We start from the raw sequence: 11643 nt of genomic DNA, 5'->3' as shown, positions 1-11643 counted from the left end.
CACCACTGTCGACACACGGACAGTAGGACGACTTCCCTCACCCTTACCTGTTCCTCACCCTAACATAACCCTAACCCTAATCCTAACATTAACATTAACCATCACCATAACCCAGCCCTAACCCGATCCCTAACCTTAACCCTCCCTGAACCCCTATCTTGACTAACCTTAACCCTCATCACCTCGTTGACTCTATGGACACCTACGGACGGACTTACCCACAAATACACCAACTCAACCATCACACCCCATAACCAACTCTACAAAAGTGGAAAACCATAGGGTTTGCAACCTGGGCCGGTTGTGCCCAGTCCCCTCAACTCCCCCATTCAGCAAGTGGAGTGCACCTCCCCCTTGGTCTCTGCATTGGCTGGAAGGCATCAGATCAACCTTAGCGATTCTATAACAAAAAAAAAACATTAAAAAACCTGGAATAAGAGAATAAGAATAAGAGTTGGATAGTTTATTTCAAGTTCATGTAACTCAAAAAACTTTGAGGAAATAGAATACCATTCCATTTTAAAATGGCCATTATATCATTACTGTGTTTACAAGAGTAACTGAGCAAAAAGCTTGCAGCACCTGATTTTCCCAGGCAGTCTCCCAACCAAGTACTAACCAGGCCCGATCCAGCTTAGTTTACAAGGTCAGACAAGAGCAGGTGTATTCAGGCTGGTATGGCCGTAAGACAGAATGAGAGTTGGATAGACAATTTCAAGTTCATACAATTTAAAAATCTTTGACCAACTAGAATAGCCATTCCACTCTACTAACGAGGAGCATGTGGTACATTTTACCCTTTTATAGTAAAACATTATGGAGGTTCATAAGGGCTCTTCCCTCAGCTGGCATACCATATTGTTACTTAATTGGTGGATATAGTGCTGACAAGATATTATGCTTAGAACCGTGGGTCGGCCGTGTGACATAATTAGGAGTGTTGGGTGCTAACCCTAACCCTACCGTAACCCTTCTCACAAGTATGCACTCAAATAAAAGTATGCACTCAAATAAAATTTCTTCACAGAAAATGAGCAAAGGCCATTGAGTCTCGGGTTGAAAAAAATAATGAATTGTCTTTTAGTAAACAGACAAGGGTTGAAAAGGCTGAGACATAATCAAGACATAGTTATAAAACCTACAGACTGTAGGGACCGACGATCCGGCTGAGGTATGAAGGCCTGTCGATCCTGCTGAGGTGTGGGAGCCCGATGATTCGGCGGAGGCCTGACGTTGGATACCTCATAGAGGCTAAAAGACGATCGAATAACCCTAAGCATAATTGGGCTCTGTCTCTGCAATAGGAAACTAAGTTTGATCCGTGAAATTGATTTGATCCCAAAGTTTTATATTCTCCCCAAGAAGTTCCTGCGCTGCTTCGTCTCCACTCAGGCCAGCTACTGAAGCAAGTTCCTCATCTGGGCAGAGTATGCTTATAACACACTGCCGAACTCGTCCACTGGATTGTTCCCCTTACATAAGCCTTCATTGATTCCCATACTATTGTAGGAGACATTCCAGGGGTTTGATTAACCTCGAGAAATAGCTACATTTGAGATTATATAAAAGCAACAAGGTTTTTTCTGATAGCAGTAGTGACTTAAGCCACGAGGACGATAATTAGGCTGTGTATTTGGTATGAGTAGTTTCATGATAAGATGAGAATGATCTGAAATGAATATAGTTTGGTAATCACACTCCGTGATAAGTGATAGAAATATACTGTCTAGGAAAAAGTAGTCTATACGTGAGAAGGTCTTATGAACTGGTGAGAAAAAGAATACTCCATAGCTGTGAGATTGTGGAAACGGCACTCATCAGATGTGTCTTATGTCTTAAGAAATAGCTGAATTGTGTACACTGTCTTTGATGAAGATGATATCTTAGGAGAGCTATGATCCAGATTGGACAGTACACAATTCATATCAACACCTAGTATTAGGTGGTGTGTGTCCATATTTGGTCATTGAGAAAATACAGTTTTTATCCCTATTTAGAGCATAAATGTTAGCCAAGATAACAGGTATGTTAAACAGTCTTCCTACCACCACAATGAAATGGTCTGCTGAGTCTGGCTCTACACTTGACATTGCGAATGGTATGTTTTTACTAAATAAAATAGCTGCTCCTCTAGTTTAGAGAGTAGCAGCAGCGTAAAAAGAGGGGTTGGGGGGGGGGGGGGGGGGAACACAATGCAAATGGTCTGGGTAGCGATTTGATTACCTGCTCAGGAGTCTTATGGCTTGGGGGTAAAAACTGTTGAGAAGCCTTTTTGTTCTAGACTTGGCACTCCGGTACCGCTTGCCATGCGGTAGTAGAGAGAACAGTCTATGACTGGGTGGCTGGGGTCTTGGACAATTTTTAGGGCCTTCCTCTAACACCGCCTGGTGTAGAGGTCCTGGATCTCAGGACCCATGCCAAATCTTTTTAGTTTCCTGAGGGGGAATAGGCTTTTTCGTGCCCTCTTCACAACTGTCTTGGTGTGTTTGGACAATTCTAGTTTGTTGTTCATGTGGACACCAAGGAACTGTAAGCTCTCAACCTGCTCTACTACAGCCCCGTTGATGAGAATGGGGGCGTGCTCGATCCTCCTTTTCCTGTAGTCCACAATCATCTCCTTAGTCTTGGTTAAGTTGAGGGATAGGTTGTTATTCTGGTACCACCTGGTCAGGTCTCTGACCTCCTCCCTATAGGCTGTCTCGTCGTTGTCAGTGATCAGGCCTACCACTGTTGTGTCTTCTGCAAACTTAATGATGGTGTTGGCGTCGTGCCTGGCCATGCAGTCGTGGGTGAACAGGGAGTAGAGAAGGGGACTGAGCACGCACCCCTGTGTTGCCGCGTACCGTCACCACCTGGGGGCGGCCCGTCAGGAAATCTATATGAGAAAGAAGCATTTGACTAGGTGATATCAAGATTTCACATTCCAGCTAGCAAAGTTGAAGAAGAATAAAAAACATAAACAAATAATCTGGTATGAAAAAGGAAACCCACTCTGGTCACCTAATAGAACAAGGTAACCGCTAATTCCAAAGCAAAGATGTCCACACATAAAGTGCTTGTAGCGGGGAACACTAAACCTATCGAGTAAAAACCCCTGCTGAAATAGTGAAGGATTTAAAACTAATTGCGCGTAATAAATGAATAAATGCTTATTTACAACCTAAAAGTAGGCTGTTTTAAAAGAAAGTATAAAACATTTTATAAGCAACGTCTTTAAAGAAATTACGTAACCTAATAAAATAACTATCCTTTATCTACCCTGGATACGGGTGCCATTGATAACTAGAAATAAGCAGCTTCAAGGTAATAAAATAAAATGTTAAAACAAAAGGAGAATTGATTCACCAGAACTAAGGCACTAACATAATCTAATAAAAATAACATCAACAGATACCACTGGCAACCCTATGCAGAAACTACAAAAGAGAGAACGAGTTTGCAGTGGTAGACATATTAGTCTATTACCCTAACCGCCAAATAGGTGAACATTCAGCCATTTGCTTCGTCCAACCTCTGTAGAATATTCACCTTTACAAAGGCCATCACCTTATGGGGGTCTTGGAACTCTTTCTCTGTGCTGTTGTATGCTTTCTTTTCTACTTCTGAGATGTTTGTCATAGGTGATTTTAACCTGTCCTGGAGAACCTAAGATTCAGACTGTTTAAAGGATTTTTGTAATAGCCAAGATCTCACTCAGTTGATTACTAAACCCACACGTCCAAATCTGAGGAAATCTACTAAATCAACAACTGAGCTTATGTTTACAAATACTCCAGAGAAATCTGAGGCTAGTGGTGTTTTCTCCCTGGATATTAGTGATCACTGTCCTATTGTTTGTAGGGTAGCCTAGTGGTTAGAGAGTTGGACTAGTAACCGGAAGGTTGCAAGTTCAAACCCCCTGAGCTGACAAGGTACAAATCTGTCGTTCTGCCCCTGAACAGGCAGTTAACCCACTGTTCCTAGGCCGTCATTGAAAATAAGAATTTGTTCTTAACTGACTTGCCTAGTTAAATAAAGGTAAAAAAAAAAAAAAAAAAATTGTTTGTATTAGAGATGTTAAGGACAAAAACATTCATTATTACAGGGAGAAATGTAAAAAAAAATGCGAACAAGCTTTTTTACATGATCTCTACCATTGTGATCATCAAAATAACCGTCAAAATAAATTGAACCCTTGGTTCACACCTGAATTATCTGAGTTCAGACGCAATAGAGATGATGCCTGGGCCAAGGCTAGAAGTACCGACTCCGGCCGGGACTGGCAATCCTTCAGAAAATTGAGAAATGTATGTGTAAAACCAAAAGCAGAAGTCTGATTATTATGGTAACACTCTAGCTGACTGTACTGGAAATCCATATACATTCTGGAAAACTGTGAAATCATTAAACGGTTGTACTTCTTATACTCTTCACTTACAAATGAATGTAGAGTCTGGCACTGTTACTGATAAAATTGAATTTAATCAACATTTTATTTCTGCAGGTTCTCTCTGATATAATTCAAAAACCTACTCACTACTCAATGTACTGGATGGTGATGGAGGAATTTTACTGAATCATTTTGAAAATGTCAGACCCTGTTTTTTTCTTTCGGCAATTCACAGACAGTGAAGTCCTTGGTGTGTTGTCGGACATGAAGAAATCTCCAGGGGCTGACCATTTGGAGCCACGTCTGCTCAAGTGTGCAGCATCCCTTATTGTTGGTTCAATAACCCACATCTTTAATTTAACACTTATCTGTAAATATTCCTAAAGTACGGCAGTCAGCTTATGTGCTGCCACTACATAAGGGAGGTGATTGTTGTGATCTTCTATTATCCCATATCTTTCTTTTCTAGCTAAGATTCTTTAATCCTTGGCAAATGTGTAACTTTGTTATTTTTTATCTGTGAAGAGTATTTTGAGTGTACATCAATCAGATTGCCTACACAATGAGATTTTTTTTCAAAACAATCCTGCAGACATAAAAACAACAAAATATAAATGTGACTTGTGTACTGGGAAAACTTCTGGTGGTCCCTCGTTGCGTCAGCTGAGATGACAGCTCGATGGTGAAGTTGCTGGTTGTAGAATGGGAAAAGCATCCGTTGTTTCCATGCTGCGTCGTCTCAGATGGGAGATCAACGTTCGAGTCGGTGGTGTCATTGGGGTGGTGGTGGTGGGGTCAGTTGGGAGCGGCATAGAGCTCGTTGAAGTGCCTTGAGTCCAAGCTGTCACGTCCCTCGTCGCAATAGCCAAAGTGCTGTGTAAAACACAAACTATGGAGAGAGAAAAGTAGCAAAAAAGGCAGAAAGTAGCCAAAAGGAGACCTTTAAAACAGCTGGGTGGAACCCACCTTTGTTACGGCAACACACCGGGTCTAGAAAGGTCCCAGCCACTACGTGTTTCTGCCTACTCAGCTTACTCAGGTGGCAAGGAGGAGAAAAAATGAAAGAAATGGGTACAGGAGTTTAACTGTCCAAAGGTAAAAAAAAGTGTGTGTGTGGGTGCAGTGCTTTCTGGGCAGTCTTGAAGTCTCAGCCGTTGTTGCCGGTTTTGTCGAGAGATCCGTTCTCTAGCCATCCCTCGGCGACGTCTTGAATAGTAGGGAGACACAGGGTTCTGGAGAACAAGTGAGGGCACAGGGACGCTGTTGATTTCAAAGGTGCCTGCTGCTTTGTCTCCATTCCGACTTCCGTTGTGAATTAGCGACAGGTTCAGGGAGTGTGGGAGGCTGTTGTGTCCCTCCGGGGGTTTGAATGGCACATTTAATTATTTCGGCCGATTGCTGCTGTGCTTGGACCTCCGTCTTCCCATTTACTTTAATGTAGCGATTGGGGAGTGATGTTCTCCTGCTCTGTTCTTTTGGATCCGACTACCGTTGTGTGGTAGCGACAGACTCGGGGAGTGTTGGAGGCAGTTGTGCCCCTGCCTGGGGTTCTATCAAACTCAAAGCACAGCCTCTGTGAGGTGTTTTGTGGCCTCATGGTGTCTCTATAGTTGTGCGCCTTGACCTCCGTTTGGCGAGCGGTGTGAACGGTTGCTCCCACTTTGTGCCTAGTCTTCACCACTTAGTAGCCACTGTGAGCACGACACCTGCTTTTTGCACCACACGTGTTGAAATGACACTTACCTGTGTGGATCCTCCTATTTAGGATGATACTTACCTGTGTGGATCCTCCTATTTAGGATGATACTTACCTGTGTGAATCCTCATACAGTGGGGCAAAAAAGTATTTAGTCAGCCACCAATTGTGCAAGTTCTCCCACTTAAAAAGATGAGAGAGGCCTGTAATTTTCATCATAGGTACACTTCAACTATGACAGACAAAATGAGAGAGAAAAAATCCAGAAAATCCCATTGTAGGATTTTTAATGAATTGATTTGCAAATGATGGTGGAAAATAAGTATTTGGTCACCTACAAACAAGCAAGATTTCTGGCTCTCACAGACCTGTAACTTCTTCTTTAAGAGGCTCCTCTGTCCTCCACTCGTTACCTGTATTAATGGTACCTGTTTGAACTTGTTATCAGTATAAAAGACACCTGTCCACAACCTCAAACAGTCACACTCCAAACTCCACTATGGCCAAGACCAAAGAGCTGTCAAAGGACACCAGAAACAAACCTGTAGACCTGCACCAGGCTGGGAAGACTGAATCTGCAATAGGTAAGCAGCTTGGTTTGAAGAAATCAACTGTGGGAGCAATTTTTAGGAGATGGAAGACATACAAGACCACTGATAATCTCCCTCGATATGGGGCTCCACACAAGATCTCACCCCGTGGGGTCAAAATGATCACAAGAACGGTGAGCAAAAATCCCAGAACCACAAGGGGGGACCTAGTGAATGACCTGCAGAGAGCTGGGACCAAAGTAACAAAGCCTACCATCAGTAACACACTACTCCGCCAGGGACTCAAATCCTGCAGTGCCAGACGAGTCCCCCTGCTTAAGCCAGTACATGTACAGGCCCGTCTGAAGTTTGCTAGAGAGCATTTGGATGATCCAGAAGAAGATTGGGAGAATGACATATGGTCAGATGAAACCAAAATATAACTTTTTGGTAAAAACTCAACTCGTCGTGTTTGGAGGACAAAGAATGCTGAGTTGCATCCAAAGAACACCATACCTACTGTGAAGCATGGGGGTGGAAACATCATGCTTTGGGGCTGTTTTTCTGCAAAGGGACCAGGACGACTGATCCATGTAAAGGAAAGAATGAATGGGGCTATGTATCGTGAGATTTTGAGTGAAAACCTCCTTCCATCAGCATTGAAGATGAAATGTGGCTGGGTCTTTCAACATGACAATGATCCCAAACACACCGCCCGGGCAATGAAGGAGTGTCTTCGTAAGAAGCATTTCAAGGTCCTGGAGTGGCCTAGCCAGTCTCCAGATCTCAACCCCATAGAAAATCTTTGGAGGGAGTTGAAAGTCCGTGTTGCCCAGCAACAGCTCCAAAACATCACTGCTCTAGAGGAGATCTGAATGGAGGAATGGGCCAAAATACCAGACTTACAGAAAACATTTGACCTCTTTCATTGCCAACAAAGGGTATATAACAAAGTATTGAGATAAACTTTTGTTATTGACCAAATACATATTTTCCACCATAATTTGCAAATAAATTCATAAAAAATCCTACAATGTGATTTTCTGGATTTTTTTTCAAATTTTGTCTGTCATAGTTGAAGTGTACCTATGATGAAAATTACAGGCCTCTCTCATCTTCTTAAGTGGGAGAACTTGGTGGCTGACTAAATACTAAATTGGTGGCTGACTAAATACTTTTTTGCCCCACTGTATTTTTCCTGGTTATTGCACAGTGTCCTGATGGCCTTGTCCACGTTGTCCTGATGGTATGTGGTACGATGCTGTGGCGCCCAACCTGCAAACCCATTGAGCATAAGAACCTCTGTGTTAACTTCGGCTCCCTTGTTGGCGTAGGAGTTGCCTCCTCTCCTCCGTGTCGCACAGTTCAGGTGTCATGTGACATCTTTACTAGTATGACAATGATGAGTGCCGGCTCCATCTCAGGCACCCAGCTCCCTCCATCTCACCTCTCTCCCTTGGTTGTTATCCTCAAACCACTCGTTGTTGTGTGTTGCACCTTATGTTGTGTTGGACAGCTATTGTATCGTGGTTGGTTCCCCCGTCAGTTGTCCGACTGTGTGTCCCGCCGTTGTTGTTGTCGTACCCGTTGTTCAACACCCGCCCATTGTCGCAGTACCTGTGACTGCTGTGTGGAGATGGTGGTTCCTTCCATTGTCTGTTGTTGTCGTACCCGTTGTTCAACACCCGCCCGTTGTCGCAGTTCCTGTGACTGCTGTGTGGAGATGGTGGTTCCTTCCATTGTCTGTTGTTGTAGTACCCGTTGTTCAACACCCGCCCGTTGTCGCAGTTCCTGTGACTGCTGTGTGGAGATGGTGGTTCCTTCCATTGTCTGTTGTTGTCGTACCCGTTGTTCAACACCCGCCCATTGTCGCAGTTCCTGTGACTGCTGTGTGGAGATGGTGGTTCCTTCCATTGTCTGTTGTTGTAGTACCCGTTGTTCAACACCTGTCCACTGCTGCCGCCGTTGTCTCCGTTGTGTAGTGGTTATGCCCGAGTATCGGAGTAAAGCCGGGGCAGACTGTGTCTGGGCCCCCTGGCGCCCAACACCCAGGCACCTTGCCAGGTTAGGGTATATTGTAATAAGGTCGATCTGGCACCTTCCAGCTGTGCGGAGACCGAGGGGGAGGGGCACTCCTCTTGCTCGGCAGGAACACCAGGATTCCGGGTAGGAGCACCAGGGTTCCGGGCACAACCAGCCCAGGGATTTGGAGTAGGGTCTTGTGTTGTTCCTGTTGTTGCAGCCCAAGTAATCAAGCCCATACTATGCTTGGTCCGCCAGCTGCCAGTGACCGCTTCCACCAAGATGGTTAAGAGGAACTATTGGGTGTAAAGATAAGTTGAGGTGCCAAACGGCACCTAAAGGACTCTCAGACAATGAGAAACAAGATTCTTTGGTCTTTGGTCTTTGGCCAAGCGTCATGTCTGGAGGAAACCTGGCACCATCCCTACGGTGAAGCATGATGGTGGCAGCATCATGCTGTGTGGATGTGGGACTGGGAGACTAGTCAGGATCGAGAGAAAGATGAACGGAGACAAGTACAGAGAGGTCCTTGATAAAACACGGCTCCAGAGCGAACCTTCACTCCCAGGACTGGGGTGAAGGTTCACCTTCCAACAGGACAATGACCCTAAGCACACAGCCAAGGCAACGCAGGATTGGCTTCGGGACAAGTCTCTGAATGTCGTTGTGTGGCCCAGCCAGAGCCTGGATTTGAACCCAATCAAACATCTCTGGAGAGATCTGAACATAGCTGTGCAGCGTCGCTCCCCATCCAACCTGACATAGCTTGAGAGGATCTGCAGAGAAGAATGTGAGAAACTTTCCAGATACAGGTTTGCCAAGCTCTTAGCATCATACCCAAAAAGACTTGAGGCTGTAATTGCTGCCAAAGGTGTTTCAACAAAGTACAGAGTTAAGGTCTGAATACTTATGTAGATGTGATATTTCATTTTCTTTATGGGGTATTGTGTGTAGATTGATGAGGGGGAAAAACATTAAATATAATAAGGCTGTAACATAACAAATTGTGGAAAATTGAATGAGGCTCAACATTTTCAGAATGTACTGTATGTTATCAAGTGTGTGTATGCCTGTGTCTGTGTCCATGTGTGTGTGTCTCTTCACAGTCCCCATTGTTCCATAAGGTGTAATTGATCTGCTTGCATGAGTTACTTGATGTGGAATAGAAATCTATGTAGTCATGGCTCTATGTAGTACTGTGTGCCTCCCGTAGCCTGTTCCGGACTTGGGGACTACGAAGAGCCCTCCGGTGGCATGTCTTGTGGGGTATGCATGGGTGTCCCCATTCAACCTCTCACAAATACAAGTAGTGATGAAGTAAATCTCTACTTTGAGCCAGAAGAGATTGACATTCCTATTATTTATATTAGCTCTCTGTGTACATTCATGGGCCAGCCGTGCCCTGTTCTGGGCCAATTGTAATTTTCCTAAGTCCCTCTTTGTGGCACCAGATCACAATCCAGATGCGACAAAACTAGGGCCTGTTTTGTTGATGGCAGAGTAACACTTTATTATGGACAGACCTCTCCCCATCTTAGCTACTATTGTGTCAATGTGTTTTGACCATGACAGTACAGTCCAGGGTTACTCCAAGCAGATTAGTCTCCTCAACTTGCTCAATTTCCACATTATTCATTACAAGAATTAGTTGAGGTTTAGTGAATGATTCATTTTTGAAATATTTAGGACTAACTTATTTCTTGCCACCGATTCTGAATCGGACTGCAGCTCTTTGTTAAATGTTGCAGTGATTTCACTTGTTGTGGTAGCTGACGTGTATAGTGTTGAGTCATCAGCATAAATTGACAAACAGTCTTTACTCAGAGCCAGAGGGAGGTCATTAGTTAAGATTGAAAAAAGTAAAGAGCGTAGACAGCTGCCCTGGGGAATGCCTGACTCTACCTAGATTATATTAGAGAGGCTTCCATTAAAGAACACCCTCTGTGTTCTGTTAGACAGGCAACTCTTGATCTACAATATAGCAGTGAATGTAAAGCCATAACACATACATTTTTCCAGCAGCAGATTTTGATAATGTCAAAATCTGGCCTGAAGTCTAACAAAAAAATTGCCACAATATTTTTTATTTTACATTTCTCTCATCCAATCATCAGTCATTTGTGTAAGAGCCTCACACGTTGAATGCCCTTTCCTATAAGTGTGCCAAAAATCTGTCAATTAATTTGTTACTGTGAACTAGCATTGTGTCTGGTCAAACACAATTTTTTTCCAAAAGTTTACTAAGGGTTGGTAACAGGCTGATTGGTCAATTGTTTGATCCAGTAAAGGGTGCTTTGCTGATCTTGGGAAGCATAATTAATTTTGCTTCCCTCCAATCCTGAGGGCACACACTTTCTTGTAGGCTTACATTGTTGTCTGTGAAGCAGGAAGCTGCCCTGCTATAGATGATTATGTTGTATTGCTGAGTTTACCTTTAAACTGGACTGTATTTCTAGAGCGTCATGACGGGCCCAGTTCAAGACAAATATAAGAAAGACAGTGTAATATGGTAATACTGTAGAAAAATAACTCATATGTATTGACACTTTAATTCATCCTCATAGCGCAATGTTTAACTGGTACCTAACATGCTGACCAGACCGGACATGTCTTGTGCGGGAGCGTTGTAAAATAAATGTAGAAATCCATGTTAGTCAATCATTGCACCCACACTGCTCGCACGCGCCAACGAGCGTCTGCGACGCCAAGGACTAAAATAGAAGTCCTTCCTATTTCTGACGCAGATCGCGCTGAAAGTCCTGCCTCTCCCATCTCCTCATTGGTTTATAGAAGTAGGTACCCACGTGCCATCTCCTCATTGGTTATACCCACGTTGGTGATTGAAAGACTAATTTTGTTGCCGGTTGTCGTGGTAATACATTGATAGTTTAGTTGCTTTCACTATATAAGTTCAACAATGAAAAAGCCTGGAAGGAGGAGAGATGACTAGAAACGATTCGGTTGACCGTTTTATGTGTGGATTAATTTGTCGGAGTAGAGGACCTTGTGCATTTCAGGTAAAATAA

This window comes from Oncorhynchus clarkii, chromosome 20 (assembly GCF_045791955.1).
Source record: "Oncorhynchus clarkii lewisi isolate Uvic-CL-2024 chromosome 20, UVic_Ocla_1.0, whole genome shotgun sequence".
Taxonomy (NCBI): Eukaryota; Metazoa; Chordata; class Actinopteri; order Salmoniformes; family Salmonidae; genus Oncorhynchus; species Oncorhynchus clarkii.
Note: the sequence above shows the minus strand (reverse complement) of the source record.